The sequence below is a fragment of the Larimichthys crocea genome, chromosome XIII, assembly GCF_000972845.2.
Source record: "Larimichthys crocea isolate SSNF chromosome XIII, L_crocea_2.0, whole genome shotgun sequence".
Taxonomy (NCBI): domain Eukaryota; kingdom Metazoa; phylum Chordata; class Actinopteri; family Sciaenidae; genus Larimichthys; species Larimichthys crocea.
In genome coordinates this window covers 4,609,756-4,627,107 of record NC_040023.1, presented here as the reverse complement: position 1 = coordinate 4,627,107, position 17,352 = coordinate 4,609,756, and positions in this window count along the sequence as shown.

Here is a 17,352-nt window from a genome sequence, read left to right as displayed (position 1 = left end):
AAAATTAAGCTATAAGTGACATTTGAAAGAAAATAGAGGCAAGAAATTGGCATCAATCACTCAAATAATATAATCATCTATGTCTGTTGTCTCGCACGCTCTTGTCCTTCCTCATTTCTTTCAGCAGGTTCTTAAGAAACAGATATATCAGACCTATCAGAGCATCTTCACAGTCCTTCCCTCAACATACCACCATGTTTTGTCTCATTCTCATCAAGCCATGTCTAAGCAGGGAAAATACAAGAAAGCCCTCTCAGTTAACCAGCCTCACAAGAAGTGTGAGAAAAACATCCGCCAGGTTTATCCTCATGGGACAGTGTAACGTGAGAGAAATGGTGATCTGTGATTTTTCTAAACGCACTGTAGCAGAACGTTTAAGTGTACTCCCTGGTTCAGAGTCAAGGGAAACAAGCAGATGTATCAAATGAGACCACCTTGGCTTTTATTTCTCATTTGTGGCCACAAATAAAGACAGAGTGTTATTGGATGGTTTTGGTGATTTGGCACAAAGCTTGATTAGCCATATGGTATCTAACCTAAAAAAAAAAGCAAAAGAAATGTGTTTGAGGTTGTTCTGAGTGGCTATATACGCTGTGCTGGTCTTGTAGTAATTAGTCAACCTCATAAAACGGTAGTTTGGCCCAAGCACTATAATAACAACAATGATTTCAATGGAATAAAATATATTAAAATAGGAAAAAGCATTTAGCCTTAAAACAAGCTGTACTATTTTCATATTAACAATTAATAAAATAACTATTTCAACTGCATAGAACATTCCCATCCATTTTAATCACATTTTTACCTAATGTGAAGCAAGTAATACAATTTATGTAATAGTACTAATAAACTCATTATGCTTCCACTACACAGTATGTGGGTAGTAGGCAGGTTTATGCATTCAATATTAATAAAGCCAAGTTGTTTGTCCAAACCCAACAGCAAAAATGAACGCAGTAATATTGAGTTTATTAGTACTGTTACATAAATCATATTACTTGCTTCACATTAAGTTTATTAGTTAAGTTATATTATTATATTAAAACTATGTGATTCAAATGGATGGACATTTTCTATGCATTTAAAATACATAAGTGACCTGCAGTCAGCTCCATTACATCTTAGCATTTTTGAGCTCATTGTATTGTTTTTTTTGGCTCATGACTATATTGTTTTGGATCAGTCTCACCACACCCAGAAGATTGAAGATAGACAGAAAATAAACATTTTTTTTCTGGGCGCAACAGGCAGCCGATTAAAGCTCTGATAGAGCCACTGCATGAGACCTGTCCAGCACAAAAAATAGTTAATAAAATAAGAAGGTGTAATAAATAATAATAATAATAAATAACTATTATTTGTAAAAGGATCACTCGTATGTACAAATGCTAAACTGTACTACAGACAACTACAGTGTATTTTAGCATCTCTGAGCTCATTGTTTTGGTTTTATGACTCGCTAGTATGTTGTTTTGGTCTCACCTTAATCTCATAGTTTGACAGGACAGATAGACAGGAAATAAACACTGTTTTCTAGCTGTGAGGCTCTGATAAAGCCACGCATGAGGCCCACCCATCTCCAAACAGCTACCTAAGCCAGTTTCCTACAGGAGCTGGCGAAGAGCAAAACAGAGCTCCAAAAAAAAGAAAGTGAAAGAGTTGCAGTTAACAATTATTTTCAAAGATTTGATTTAGAAACTGACTAATCTTTTGAATCACTTCATGACAGAGGTCCACAGTCAGGTCAAGTCTGTTTGATTCTCTGCCATACATGACACCTGGACTCTGTGCGATGTACACATGTTGAATGACCACCTGAGGATAATTTATGTAGGGATCTTGGTATTGTTGGCTTAAAATATAATATTTTAGACCTCAGATTGTATTTTGTGTCTTTTTCACAGTTTTCCAAGCACGCATACGCCTTCCAACTGATGCTTCCGGTCATCCATTCAAACCATAAAATATTTTACGCATCTTTCATTGAGTTTTATTCAACTTTTTGAAAAACATTCAAACATACTCCCACTTTTCCAACTCATCCAATTGCTTCTGCATACAAATTAAAGCAGCTACGCAGTTTAACTCCCAGCCATTATTCATATTCCTTCAGCTGCCTCTCCATTCAATTAAAGCCAGCAATTCAGTTTAGCCAAAGACGTTCCAAATCCTTCATACATTATAAATAGCAAAAAGAAAAAAGAAGAAAAGTCAAGTGATAACAGACAAAAAAGTGTCTTGTGGATGCAAAGATAAGAAGAAAACACTGTTCTGCAAGAAACATCATATAAAGGAAGTCCTCTAACATTAATATTTTTTATAAAGATATATTTGGCATTTTCTGCTTTATTTCTTAGTGATAGCTGGAGAGATAAACAGGAAATTGAGGCAAGATAGGAGGAATGAAATTGAACCCAGGTCACTGCGGAAAGGACTTCAGCCTTGGCGATCACTTTACCATGTGAGCCATGAACTCCATGAATAAATGATAATTGCACTAATTGTGTGATGTAGGTGCACCGACATCACCTTTAAAAAGCAGCCAATTAACACTTGTTAAATGAATCAAGATGAGAAGTACCATGTACTCAGGAGCTGGGCAGTCAGCAGCAACACTGGGACTGTCGATTTGGACAATGCAGAATGTGCACCCATCAATTTCTACAGTATGTAATCTTCGGAACAATGTCAACTATGCACTTTGGTGTCAACATTACTATTGTGTTTTATGTTTCAGGGTTAGCGTACCTAAATTACCAGAAAAGAAATAGAGAATGCTCTTTTTTTCCGCTGTACTATTTACACAGCGGATAGTTTTGTATCAGAGGTGAGTGGAATTTTTTTTCATGGCATTAAAAGAACTGCAAAAGGTTATTTGGAAAATTAAACAGCAGTATGTCTTTCCAGACACTGTCTTGGTTATACAAGATAATCAACAGACCCTGTGATAGTTTTCATCTGGACTTCTCTTATCCAAATTCAGGACGTGGAGCATGTCATATTTTGTATACATTGCAAAGCCCTTCGAGGCAAATTAGCAATTTCAGCCAGTGAAAATAAATGTGCTTTTTTTGAAAGCAGAATATAGTGTAATGCGTGGAGAGTGAGGTCTGTCCATTATTCTTAGAAACAACATCTCTTCTGGAAAGTTTTTCCGATGAATCCGAAGCCTTGAGCGCCACAAACGAGATTCCATCTCCACTATTGGGATGGCGCCAGAAATCTCTGTGGCCCTTATCTTCAAACCTGGCAAAACAATCTACATACCACTACAGTAGGAGTAAGTGGGGGAAAAATATCAGGTTTTGTGATTTAGTTGAACTGACCCTTTAAAGTCTGTCAGTCATATCACCTTGCAATAGTTAGCAGACTGGCAGAAGGGAGTAATAAATGATAACACACGGTGCATATTTCTGCAACGTGACTAGCACGGTCACCATCTGTTATAAATCATGTCATCAGATCAGCTATACAGCTGTGAGAGAGGGAGAAGATTTAATAGTCTGTGTAGTCCTACGTTAGTCATTTTCCTCTTCATGGACATGGAGGGTAACAGTGCCACTGTTGCCACTGTTTCCACTGCAATGTCCCCATCACATGAGGTCACATCTGTTTAGCAGTCCTGTCCCACCTGCAATATTTCAAAGTGGATTTCTGTTATTGGTAATGACAAAAGGGGTCGCCAGCACATGCAATGTAGGACAGAGAAAAGACACTAAATGGGCATGAAAAAGTGCTAAGTGGTGAAAAGTGGCGGAGCCTATTTACCTTAGTCTGCTCTGCTCTCCTTATGTTAGCCATATGACTGTGTTCCCTGTCAGCCCGAGCTTCCAACTTTGGCTCACGTCAAAAAATCTGAGGAATGTTAATGAAAGGGCTGCTGAATGAAGGCGAATGGGGAAATGCAAAAATGACGGAAACGGTGAGACGGCGGCTTTTGCATGCAGCCAGTACAGGTCCAATCCTTGATTGCCTGCTTGGATTATTGACAACGAGATGATTATTAAAAATATAAACAGATGGAGATATAGAAGAGCTGTGAGCACTGCAGGCGTCATCTGTACTGTACCATGGCCTACTTCTAATGTGATACTACCCACCTCTGTGGCAGTTTCTTAAACGTCCCCTTGAGACTGGATACAGAACAAGTCAATCTCCATAAGTCCCCATATTAAAATGCTCAACTTCACAGCAGAAATAAACATGTTTACAGCTTGGTACAAAAAACAGTTTTGGTCTCTATAGCTAATATCCCAATTGTACTGAATTATACTCACCCATTCAAATTATATTAGAGTTGATACTCTAACAAACAAACAACAGTTGTTCAGAAACATGTGGGTAATGTCACGCCATGTTTTATACTGTCCATGATTACTACACAGGGGATTTAAGGCAGGAGAATCACAGTAACAGTAACAGTTTTGGAAAACATTGTGGGAGATCAAATCAGGGAGTGTCCATGCAAATTCAAAGCACGTTACCTGAAAACCTTTTCACATTTTGTAAAAATATGTCTGAGAAATAAATAAGCAGACTAATACCCCTCTCAAATAAGAGCTTACACTGGATGAAGGGAGATGCTAGTCATTTTTGCATTATTATATAGATTCAGCAAACAGAATGTATCATTAGTGAACCTTACAGGTGCCGGTGGGAAGTTGTTGGGGTTTTTTTTACTATAAAGAGGTTGGCTGTTTCCCAGTCCAGTCTTTAAACTAAGCTAGACTAATTGCCCCTTGGTCTTAGTTCCATACCTAACTTAGAGACATGTCAATCTTATTCTGGAAAAGTGTGTGCTTTCCAAAATACCAAACTGTCTAATTAATTCCCTTGATTCATACACTCAAATAAATTTACTCCAGTTTCTTTTAAACGCACTTCAATGGGGCCTTGCTTTTTTTTTTTTTTTTTTTAAATGGGATAGATAGAGAGTTAATATGTCATACTGTGAAAGCAGCAGCCACAAATAATGCTTTCCAACAGGTTTTATTTAGGACTTCTTCTAATCTGTACTTTTGGCTTCTGTCAACCTGGAAGCAATTTTTCACCAGAAGAGCTATTGAATTTAACGCCACCTCTTTATTTGTTTTCTCCTATCCTGGCTACAGGAACCGTTTCACTTCACAATGGATCCTGTGTTTCTCATTTTCCAAAAGGATATTTATCATAGTTTTTGAAGGCCAAAGCAATTGCTCCATTAAACTGTGTGTAAGACCAGAGTTGTTATTTTCTCAGCACAGACTTTGCTCTGCATGATTATAATATGAATCAATATTTGAAATAAGTCCGGGTTGAATTCTTGGCTCAGCTATGAAGATGTGGATGGTGAAAAGGAATGTGGTACACCCTTCCCTGATTGCTGTTGAGATGCTCTTGAGCAAGTTTATTTCAATACTATACCTTTAGTGAAGCTCCTTACAGGCCAGAAGAAGAATCTGACATTTCTAATAGTTTTTTGTATGCACTGTATAATGCCAATTTATATTTGCTATAAGAATTTGGTATAACAAGTTGTTTGTACTTAAAAATATACATTTTTAAGAAGAAAACAGTTGTGCCAAGAAACCTCAACAATCTTTAAGCTTTGATAAAAGTGAGAACTTGTATCTACAGTATGATACAAAGTGACAGAGTGTTGTTAACCTGTGTCCTTGAGTTGTGGCGCGACTTTTCTACACTGGAAAAAATCTCAATACATTATAACCAACTTTGCAGTGATGTGCTGTAGGCACATGGCAGTTCTGGTCAGTTAGTCAGTTAGTCCACCATTGTTGCCCAAAGTGGGATTAGTCAACTACTGGATGGCACAAAAATTTGTACATTCATGGTTCCCCGCCGTCAGCAGCTGCGCCATGAGGTTCACATTTGTGGCTTTGGGTGAAATGTCTCAACAATTTGATTGACTGCCATGAAATTTGGTACAGACACTCATGTCTCCCTGAAGATGAATCACTTTGATGATCCTCTCATTTTTTGCATCCAGTGCCATTGACAAATCACTCTGTCCAATACTAATACTGCAAAGCTAATTTCATTCCCATCAGTCATGGTAAACATTAAACCTGTTAAGCATCAACATTTTTAGATTCTTAGCATGCACATTGTTAGCTGTAGACACTGGTCAAGTCTGTAGAATACAGAAATATGAATAAGTTAAGTTGTTGAGTTTGCAAGCTAAAGCCAGATTGTAGAGGACAGACTCTGGTGGCTGCAAAACTTTTGTCCATTCTTGGCTACTGTAGAAACGTGGCAGTGCAACTTCAAAGGGGCAATTGTTGCGGAAGAGCATCTACAACCCCTTTGGGCTCAATCTAAGGTAATGAACAAAACACAAATATCATATTATCAGGTGATTATGCACTAGTGAAGACGTGAATTATTCCATTTCCGTTCTAATTCTACCAATACACACTGGACCTTTAATCATGTTTTATTATTAACACAGTGCAGTTAGATAAGATCGAGAATAGATTAAGTCCAATCAATTTAATCTATCTAGTTGGCATTGTTGCTTTATTAGCATAATAGTTCCCAGCATTTATTGTATTGGAAATGTGCTTTTTTTTGTCATTTGAAGGAGATTCAATGATGGAAACAGGATGGAAGTTATTTGTCCTATTGTGATTATGTGCATGTGTCTCAGATGAGTCTTTACAGATCAAAAGCAAAATGTTGTAAACCACATTTAATATAGGATAATATTGTAAGACAGAGTGGAAAGTTGTCTCCGGAACAAATTTACATTAGGGACGTGCTTATGTCGTATCACGATTACTTTTCCAAACAGGAAGCTTGAAATCTCCAGGGTAAGACCTTCTGACTTCCCTTAATGTTTATGTACTGCATCAACAACTCGCCTCTAGACAAAACCTCAGAGCCTCCCACATATCGTACCCTTCTATGTGTGTCTGACTCCTTTATTCAAAGTCCAGAAAGCCTCTATATGAAAAGGTATAGCTGTTTGGTGGTTGTTGTAACTTATAATATGCAATGTTTAAGCATAGCTGGTATATGTCACCGCCCACCAGTGGTCTGGCCAGACATTCTACGAGATATTCCATCACTCCAAACTCATTTCATTTTTCCACTCCTCCCTGACTTCCCAGGCCTGTGACACTGTAAATAGTAATCCGTGAGGCTTCCGTCAGCCTGAAGATTGTGATTCCTGGAGCTTTCCTCTCTGTTTCCGAGCATTCCTCCTTTTGATGGTCGCACTGGCGTTTATGAGCACGGAAAGTTCCTACCTAATTAGGGGTGCGATGGGGAAAAGTCTTTGGGAAACTGCAGGCCCGTCCACATCTCAAGAGTGGCCGGTGCACCGCAGGAGGAAAGAGAAAAAAAAATACATTTTCTTGCAAGTCGTTGATCCGTATCATGGCTGTATAAACCTGACTGAGTGACTGGTGGATGGCTCTATGTTGTTTTCTCAAGGGGCCTTGACAGTGTGCCAGTTCAATATGAGGGGAATTCAGGAGATGACCTCAGATGACAGAGTGCCAGGCAGGCATCACTGCCACTTTGGATCCCTTTGCCCCCTCCAAAAGGACAAAGGTATTTAATAATGTAAGCATTGTACCAACAAGCACTCCCTTTCAGTTGAGAGTGACTCCAAAAGTCATTGATAAAGTGAAAATGCCTCGAACCGAGAGTTTATTACCATCGGCTGTGTACAAAGACCCGGCTGCCCTGAATGGAAATGATTAACTTGGCTGGCCCCGGGTGATGCTCGCCCATGCATCCAGTCTCATTAGTCTGCACCATCTTCCTGTCAGACCCGCTGCCGGCTAACAGGCGCAGCTCGAGATGCAGAACGAGCTGTTGCCGGGAAACAGAAACCCCGTTAAACACCTACAGTACGAATTAGGAATCAGCAGAGAGCAGAAGAACAAACAGCTCTGTGGAGGCGATGAAGTATCCAGAGATTCACACAGGACATGGAGTATAAGATTGTGTCTAGACAGTTTCCTGCAGATAAGCAAAGTAACAACTGGCTTCTCCAATTTGACTGAAAATATTAAAGCTATGAGGAACAAAATAATAAATTTGATGATAAGATATAAGTAATAAAATGAAAAATTACCACAATTAAAGTTCATGCAGTGAACACAGGGTCAATATGAATCCAGATATGCTCCAGGGATACTAAATCTGAAAAGCAATAAATACATCAAAACTGTGACCAACACAATAATTTTATTTTATTTGCTCCAGTTGTATTCACGTGGATGAAGAAATCTCAAAAAAAGCACAGTCTTCACAGTTTTGTGATTTGTGTTTCTATTATTGGTAATTTGATTTATATACGATCAACAGGCACTCAAAATTTACCTTCCTTTACTTCTACTTATTAATCTTTAGTTTCCAGAAAGGCAGTAAACATATGTTATATCAATAGATTATTGTTCCTCATGCATTAATGTTAGAGAATTGTTACATTCGATTTGTAGATGGTCAGGGTGCAGCACAATTTTAACAATTACATAGTACAGGACTGCAACTTACAATTCTTTCTATCATGAATTTCTACGTTAAATGATCGATTGTTTGGTTTGTATTAATTCTGAAAATAGTGATAAATGATGATAAGTGAATCTTCCAAACCTTGAATTAAATTCTACTAATTAATACTACTAAACGACTACGAATTAATACTACTAAAAGGAAAAACAGCATTCCCATATGTGGGATTCTAGAAATGTCGTGTCTGCATGAAAAATAACTGAACAATTATCACAATAGTTGCGTATTGAATTTGAATTTGGTTAATTGGCTAATCATTTCTGCTGTTGTACTTTTTCATATGTTTTGTGTGCCAAAATCCATATCCATAAAGTAACTAATAGGTAAGGCTTTCAAATAATAAAATAACAATATTTTCATCTGAAATGTAGTGTAATATTTTGTCATTGTCAAAAAGGTTGACTGCAATAAAACGTCTTATCATGTCATTTTTGTCTATAACTGAGTCCTTAAAGTAATATTTTCATAAACCAAAATCCAAGATAAAGACACTCCTTTCTTTTTTCCCCAATAAATTGGCTTGAAGTGCTTTCACTGGCCAATTTGCTTTTTATGCACGAAACAAATAATGATTTTAGAGTTTTAACCATAAACCAGTTGTCTATAATACTCTATACCACAGGCAGATGCAGTCCAAAAGTGAATGCGTGCCTACATGTGTGCTGAGATGCACGTTGGGTCACGTGTTGCACTGTGATTAATGGATCAGAAAGGTAAACAGTGGCACATCTTAGGGATGGTATTGAACAGGAGGGATGTTGTTCCCTCGCTCACAGCTTCCACAGATCTCCCTGTGGATCAAACTACAGCTGCTGAAGGAATTTAACACAGTGGTGATGGTTCCTTCTTCTTCCTTCTAGGAAAAAAAAGCTCACAATTAATCATCCCTTGCCGTCTAAAAGTCAGTGAAGGTTGCGTATCATCTCTGGTGCTTTTTTACCCGTATTTTTTTTTGTCTGAGGTCAAATTGCCATGCCAGTGGCCAAAGTCATGATTTCCTTCAAGTCTACATGACAGATGTGCTGCAGAGGTGTTGAGAAATAGGCTTGGTTTGATAGGGCAAAAGCACCCTGCTGCCAGCCTGGCAAAGTATCGCTCAGAGTCTAAAGAAAGCAAAAATACCTGCAGTCATACCTACTACTCTTAAGTACTTTGCAGCAGTATCCTGCAGCCACTTTATGTTAACAGCTCACATGCCAATGTCCTGTCACTCTCCAGAGACAGCTGAAGAGTGACAGGAATGTGGGGAGAGAGAGAGATGGGGAATGACATGCAGCAAATAACCGCAGGTCGGATTCGAACCCTGGGCCACTGCAGCAAGGACTTAGCCTTTCGTACATTGGGCGGATGCTTTATCAACTGAGCTAACCCAAGCTCATTTTTCTAAAAGATATTCTACTGAATAAAACATTAATGCATGTTCATTTATAATGTGTTCTGTCACTGCAGTGCATGTTGCCAGTTCACTGACGCCACAAATGACAAAGTAACAAAATTGTGCCTTTAAGCAGAAAATTGAACACAGTCAGTGGTTACAGTTTCCATCTGGTTCACAGAGGAGCTGTAGAACACTACAAACCCTGATCGGCAAAGATACACAAGTTGATCAGAGAGGTTGTAAACCAAACAGCAACCTCTATGGCTGTGAAATTAAGTCAATGCGGAAGTGCCAGAGACTGCAGTTCCTCAAACGTCCACTTGAGGCTGGCTATAGAATGAGTCAATCTCCATAAGCCCCCATATTAAAATGTCCAACTTCAAAGCAGAAGTAAACGTGTTTACAGCCTGGTACAAATAATGGTTTTCAAAATGTTTTAAGGCTTAAAGTTGCACATAACAGCATGGCCACATCGGTTGACACGTGGGTGCCACATCCTCGCCCATTTCTCAATAAGTCAAGAAGCAGTGAAGGCTGGACTGCCAGGATGACGATGCCCAGAGCCTTCACAATTTGAGCTTCTCAGCGACTCTTCAGAAACCTGTAGGTGACGTCATGGATATTACAGTTTTATATGGTCTCTGTTGTAAACAAGTACTGGAGGTCAAACTGAGCTCTGACCAGACTTTTTTCTTACTATAGTCTACCATTATAACCACTGAAATATTTCAGAGCCACAATAGCACATGTAGATTCATAAAGTCAGCAAACTGACTCAGTCATGTCAACTTATAAATACAGCATCTATCTAAAGTTTGCCAGCGTTGGCTAAGCCAAGGCTGCAGCAGTAAAACCTCTGTTTATTGAATTGAGTGCAGTTTATTGCTAATGAGTTTAACTATTCATTTGTAAGAAGATTTCTTTTTTTCAAAAATGGTGCAGTACCTCTTAATATATATGTTTTAAACTTGATCCTTGACCTGTTTGATTTACAGATAGCTTCAGACAATGGTATCATTTAGTCTCAGCCATGATGAGATTTCTCTGCCAAACACTGAAGTGCTAACAGTTCTGGGGAAACCATTTGGTTTTGTGTGATTTATGATTCTGAATGCTGTATTTCAATAGTAGTTTTAGTCTTGGGGATTCCTTGGGACAACAATGAGCCAGTGAAAAGATAAAAATAGGCAGAAAGAAACACAAAGAGACAGAGAAGGAAAAACAGAGAGGCTCATGAGGGTCTCATCACTCTCTTCTGTAATGACTGACATGTGGGAGCTATTAGACTCTGGATTCTTTGACAGGAAAAGTGTTGCTCAAGTGGACTGGGGGTTGGGTTGATGCTCACCACCAGCACCACCAGACCAACTGTAACAGATTGGGCCGCACACATCGCCAAAATATCCTCCATCATAGACTAGTGGAGGAGGATGATTCTCCCCAGGAGCCCACGATCAATGCTTCAGCCCCTCAGATTCTGGAAACTTCAATCAGCTGCCAAAGGAATGTTTCCTGATTTGACTGACAGCCCGCCACACACTTAACGTGGCCGCGTTCTGCACATGAATGTGTTGAATCCACAGGTTATGAGTGTGTGTTATTTTATGAAGGGGCCATCAATCATAAGGTGGAAAACAGGGATGGGACAAACTGTCTTTATCCAAAAAAAAATGACTGCTAAGACAAACATTTTGATCCTGAAAACGAATTTTTGAGTTTTAGTTGCTTCTTTACCGCATCAGGAAATAATGTGAGGGGAAATGAGTTCACTAAAATTTGTTTGCTAAGTTATTCCCTGCTGTCATTGAGGAATGAATACACAGAATTTCAGATAATAAGATCACCAAAAAAAAAAAAGGTCTGTTGGTTGGATGGATACAAGGCTACGCTTATTTCACTTCATTGTGAAGCCAATTTATTTCAGGACACTTTCCTGGCGTTTAAACCAAGGAGAAGACACCCTGCCAGCAAACTCTTTGCTCCTTTGAGCCGGCCCACCTTTTCAACTAACTCCAATCTGTAAATTTGTACCCACTAAGAATATTTGTTTCGAACTGAAATTGATCCTTTGGGTGGCAGAAACAAGCAAGGCACCAAAAAGCCTAACTGCTTATCTACTAATTTGCTTATCTACAAGCAGTGTGCTGTGGTTGTATTATATGTGTAGTAAATCTTCAATAAAGAATCAGCTGGTCCCCTGCAACACAATCTAATTGTTACAGCTTGCACATTCAAATAAGAATTAGTGATAGCCAATATGGACCGTAAAGTAAAAAGTAAAGGGAAAATCTTCATGATAGTTTACTTTAGTTTGCAGACACATAATTTGATATACTAAATAAATGTCTTCCTTGTGCTTCTGTGGTATAATCAGTTCTGTAACAGAAAGTTCAATTCAAACCGCCTGGCTTCTGCGCGACTGTTGTTCAGGTCAAGCCAACAGGAAAGAGTGATTAGACAACCAGTTGTGTCAGTCTTACTGTACCGGGCACTACACACCTGAGCTGGCCCCACACCTCTTTCTCCTGCAGCTGAATGCCAACCCAACCCCGTAACTCCACATGATCAAGAAACGTTATAACAATCCTCCATCCTCCTGCAATGCATTCTGTGTTTGCCAATAAATGAAAGCAGTATCCTTGATGAAGCAAGGCACCTTGAACACGTTGAGGGATTCATAGAAGACAGATTACAAAAAAGGATGGTCATTGTTGATGGAGCAGAGGCCAAGATTGACTAATCTCTAATATTAATCAACCTTCTTAAATATGACATCCTACAAAACCCATAATGCAGCTCAAAGCATCTTTTGTCAGACGCTCCCTGTCTCTTAATGCCCTCATTTCCACATCTCAACTTCCTACTGCAGGCTTTCTGTGAACAGTTTCAAGTCCCGAGCCCAACCTAAGATATTTTTTAGACTTCCAGCCTCTCCAGCATTTAGATGAGAAGATACTGCTGTACACCAAATATGAAGTTACCACCAGCAGACAGTTAACTTAGCTCAATATAACTTCCTAGAATAATTTCATGGAGTCTAGAGGATGCTGCCCTGGTGTTAACATATGCTGACACACCTTCCACCTCGGAAACCACGTATAGAGGGTGAGGCTAAAACACCTAACATTAGAAATTAGACAATTGCTGCTGACTCAGCGGCTAAGTTACAGGTAAGCTTTCCTCTGTGTATCCTGTAATGCGCCTTAGATCAACTGTACTGTGTGTAAAGTGTTATACAAATAACATTGAGTTGAGTAAGCGCAGATGAGAAAAGAAATATTAAAAGAATCATGTCGAGTTTGGATTTACCTCCAACGAGACTGAAGGCTGAAAGATATTATTTGAATACCTTACTACTAACAAGATGCATACATAGAGGAGAATAGTATAAAGTACATTACTGTAGCCCCAGTTTAATACTCAACACAATTTTATACACATGTAGTCAGGGGTCCCTGCTCCATCTCTCTAGGGGGTCCTTGACCTGAGAAACTTTGAAGACCTCTTGGCTAAGCTAACCAGCGGTTGCTCAACCCCGTTACTTTTTTGATCCTTCAATCCATTATTTCCATTTTTTGACAGCACAAATCCTCGACGCCGCTTGTCTGATCACACTTAGACTGTAAATTGTGTGTGTCAGCACTTGCACTGACAAGCGCACACATTTTCCTTAAAGCCAACCTCAACAGCGGTTTTGATTAGTAGCCCTGTCAAAAAAAAAAAAAAAAACTTCTCACTGTACTGTGCTGTTTTTATGACTTGAGGACAGCCCGTTTAAACCCACTCGTTAGGTTATACACGCTCAAAGCAGAAACTATTTTCCAGTGTAAACACTACCCCCTGAAAGCCTGGCTGCAAGGGCCGAAGATAAGCAGCAGTAATGATAAAATGTCCTAAAGCTCTTTGTTCTTGCTGGGAATGCAAGCGTGCAGGTCACAGTGTGGAATTTACCTAGGGGCTTGCTCTTAATGAGAAAAAAAAAAAGACTTGTTGTAAATCCTTGTGCAAACTTAGTCATGAAACATAGATTAGGGTGTTAATCAGTCGTTATCACTCTGAAGACAGATTATTAAGCTCCAACAAAAATTACCAAAAGCTCTTATGGTGTTAATGAAAACCGGTTATTGTTCCATATTTAGCAACATGTAGCTTTTTAAGCGCTAAATGAGGGAAATTATATTTCTAATGTACACTTCTAAAGCCTGTCGCAGCTTGCAGAACACGCTCACTCAACACTTTTTAAATTAAACTAGATATAGTAACTGTTAAGCGCCATTACCTAAAGGTGCTTGGTAATCACCACTTTCACTTCCCCCCTTCAGGCCTCCTACAACTTGTCCCACTCGTGGACCCCTTGCTCTGTTAACACTTTGAAGAGAAAAAGATGATGTACAGCTGGATCCACAGCTGTATGTCCCCTCCCCTTCGTTTTCTTGGTTTCCCCCCAGAGCCTTCCGACCCTCACTCCCTGACCCCAGTAGGGAGTTTAGAGCACCGCTGGTAGGATTTGGGCATGAAGAGGGATTTAACAGCCACAGGCCTGGAAGGCAAAGAGGTGTTTCATATAAAATTGTCCCACATGGCCATTATAACATCTCCCCCCCAGTGAGTGCTGGGAACTCAGGGGAGCTGACAGCCTGGCAGGGAGGCCTAAAAAAGTGCATGTTGACAAAATTCTCTCCTCCACAATAGCTCCCAATGTTTGCTCGGACTAGAAGCTATATCACAGGGCTTACAAACAACAGGGGGGGGTGATTGAGATTTTACAAAGAGGCCTACTGTACTGTATTTAATGGTGCCCGATGCCATGCAAGCTCCTGCACGTGCTCTATATAGATATGAACACACTTCCTTCACACGAAGGCTTTAATAACGAGCCTTCCAGCTAAATGAGAGCATGGTACTTTCCCCCAAGATCTATTGACATTTTCCACAATTAAAGCCCCTAAGTCTTTATAATGTAATCACATTACTGCCTAAAGGTCTGTACTTGATTGCATTCATCATTTTCCCAAACATTTTAATGTCAGCTGGCTATTCTCCCCTTCTGAAGTTCTCAGAATTTCGTCTGTTGTACACAGAAACACTTTTCCCGCAAAGTGTTGGACCTTTGAAAGAAGTTCCTCTTCAGGTATTTCTACAGATCAAATAACATTTTTTTCCCCCTCTCGAGCTCTACCAATAAAAAAGGTAAAGCGGTGATCTACATTTTGAATCTTTTCCATCAGTCTGTAGAAGTCTTTCATGACGTCGTAGAAACGATCTACGCTCACTCAGGGAAAAGAGGAGGATTCCTTTTAACTTTGTCCAGTCACTCATGGTGATGAAGTCCCTCGCTGTGATAATTCTTTCAATGTAGTCAGACGTGTGTTATTCTCAGCCGTCTGTCAGCACCTGCTTGCCCTTCTTTTCCACCAAATCCAGCCTGCCGTGATGCCACACGGAAACACCTTCTTTGCTCTGACGTCTACTGTTATTTCACATGGAGTCGAAATGTGTTTGGAAAAAAAAAAAAAAAGAGAGAGAGAGCGCGCTAGGAAGAAACGCAGGCAGCGTTACAAAGGCCTCATTGTTTAAGCAGTCTAATTGTCTTTTCAAGTAATGCCACGGTGAATCTCAGAGATGGATGGCTCACCTGTTCTTTCCATTTGAGCTCTCTTCTTGGATCTTCTCTGCTAGACCGAATCCACAGCAGCTCCGTTTGGGTGGGAGGAGGACATGGAAACAGAAAGTGCTGGAGGGTCACTCAGTTTTCAAAACGTTCCACACTGCTCCATTAAAAACCTTTAGTTGTCGTCATCGGTTTAAATCCCAGTTTTTATATTCACCAGGTAGGCATATATGGAATCTTGACAGGTATGAGTCATTTCTCATTAAAAAGAAGCTAAAGTACATTTTTCAGAAGAAATACATTGTCATGAATGTCATCACCACGTGAAAGCTGTGGTTTCACAACTCCTGTTAATAATACTTTTCAAGACCATTTACTTTTTCTACTTTTTAGCGCAGCCTGCCTCAGCCTTTGGAGGATGGGCGAGCCTCTATTGATCTAATTATACAGGATAATAATTGAACAGAACACACCCCAGTCCTTGGCTCACAGAATTAGTGACTTATTTTTGAATTAAATAAATGTTTATAACACATTTTTTAGATTTGCTATGATGGGATTTTATGTATTTTGTTGTTTTATGGCCTTTAATCTCTTGAATTTTTGCATTTGTTTAAAATATATTTTATTTCCATATCCTTCATTTTCTTCCCTCCACCATGTTCTTATATCTTATCTTATCTTATATCTGTTCTTATATATATTGAGTATATAAAAGAAAAATAGCAGTATGGCTGCTGTTTGCAAGACCTCTCACATCACCCTCTTCTTCTGAGTATTAAAGACAAATTACAGTGGCCATGAAACATGCAGAAAATGTGAAATACACTGTCGAGAACTGGTGTTTAGTTTGTATGTTCTGGGCTGTTATTGAAACATGGTGTTTTTTTGTGGGGGTTTTTTTGTGGTGGTGGACTCCTTGGAGGAGGACCCAAGGCAATCACAGACAGCATGTCTATCTCATCTGCTGTACACAGACAGCATGTGTGTTAATATATAATTCTAAGGTAACAAGGGTAGAGTTAATTCAGCACTAATAAAAACAGAATTATGCATTTTGTTTATTGCATTTCTGTTATTCTATAAACATAAATCAGACATACGGGACCTTTAATCCAATGAACTTGATAGTTACTCCTGCCCAAACTCCTTGTAAACACATTATTAGAAATCCTACATGGTTTTTAGCCATGCTAGTAACTTGGCTCTCCAGGGATGGCAATGGCGGGTTGTGGGTTTGTCAGTCAGTCCACTACTTTGGTCCAGACTGAAATATCTTCATAACTATTGGATGGATTGCCATCAAATTATGTACAGACTTTCAGGATCCTCAGGGACATGTAAAAACATGAAGAGTGAGAGAGGGGACATTTTAATCCTTAAATTTATCTTCCATCAACTATCATTTTACAAGAGTATGGCTGAAGATAAATATGGCAATTATCTACCCAACTCTTGCTATCAACAGATCTCATGAAAAGTCATAAATCTGTTTTTAATTTCAATCCGGTGCTCAATAAAAAGTTTAGCGATTGACAAAATTATTACAATTTTTCCTGAGGGGATTATGAGGTTTGTACCGATTTTCATAGTAATCCATCCAGTAGTTATTGTTGGGCCAAAGGGGTAGACCAATGGTCTGACACTGCAATCCCTGGAATTTGGGCTTTGACGATGAAAAATTTTAACAGAGAGCTTATATTTCAAACTGGTGAGAAGTAAGATTGAAGATTGAACAAAGTTGGAATTTAACGCAGGAGACCATGGTTATGGGAGATGTTGGATCCAGCTTGAGTCCCAATATCTCAATTTCTGTTGCATCATTTATTTTAATTAGTAT